The 722-nt window shown below is 41.6% G+C and overlaps 1 long non-coding RNA gene across 1 annotated transcript; it reads right to left on the reverse strand.

Annotated features, from left to right (window-relative positions):
• Positions 1-61: 61 nt before the first annotated feature.
• LOC109508942 (uncharacterized) lies at positions 62-664 on the reverse strand. The gene is made up of 2 exons (XR_002166823.1): positions 557-664; positions 62-116 (listed from the first exon to the last, which is right to left on the reverse strand). It is a non-coding gene; the product is annotated as an uncharacterized LOC109508942 (long non-coding RNA).
• Between the last annotated feature and the right edge of the window lie 58 nt (positions 665-722).

Below are 722 nucleotides of genomic sequence, written 5' to 3' on the forward strand. Positions count from 1 at the left end.
TGTCCCCAGTGTGGGACAAATAAAGGATATATTAAGGAAGAGGAGTGCTTAATAAACTTACCAAACCTCTGTTTGCCATACAAGACGCCAAGCAACAGGGCAGACCACCGGGCCGTCTGAAAATATCACGCACACCATTAGGTTATGTACGTTCATAGAAATAACACCATAAAGTTCCAAATTTGTCTTTCAGCAATCTACTGCGCTTTAAAAACAAGCACGCTCGCGAAGTCCTCCTTGACCTTCCGTCGGATGAGTTTAAAAATACGCACGCATTTACTAAAAGAACACGTACACGGATCTTATCAAAGTGGTTCACTACAGACTATAGGAAATATTTTTCCGAGAATTTCTGCGTAGTTTTTGCGTATTTGTATGAAAAACACCTCAATGTCATTGCAGTGACATGCGTGGGACAAACTTCAACGAGCTTACTACGCAACGAAAATAAAATACAACTTTAACCATCGGACGCATCACAATATGATTAACGAGAGAATGGTACCGTAACGAAAACAGAGTCGCGTTAGAATAATCTAAGAAGTGTTTGTTTCACCTTAATGAGCGGAGAGACAGCTACGGGAGGAGCCATGATGAAGACAAGAACATTCACTTCCGCCTTTTTCTTCTTCTGGTGACTCAAAGTGGATACAGCGCCCCCACTCTGTCTGAATAGTGTTAGCGCAACAACCACAATTGGACCTTAAGCACAGTAAAAAAAA

This window comes from Hippocampus comes, unplaced genomic scaffold, assembly GCF_001891065.2.
Source record: "Hippocampus comes isolate QL1 unplaced genomic scaffold, H_comes_QL1_v1.1 C16706902, whole genome shotgun sequence".
Lineage (NCBI taxonomy): Eukaryota > Metazoa > Chordata > Actinopteri > Syngnathiformes > Syngnathidae > Hippocampus > Hippocampus comes.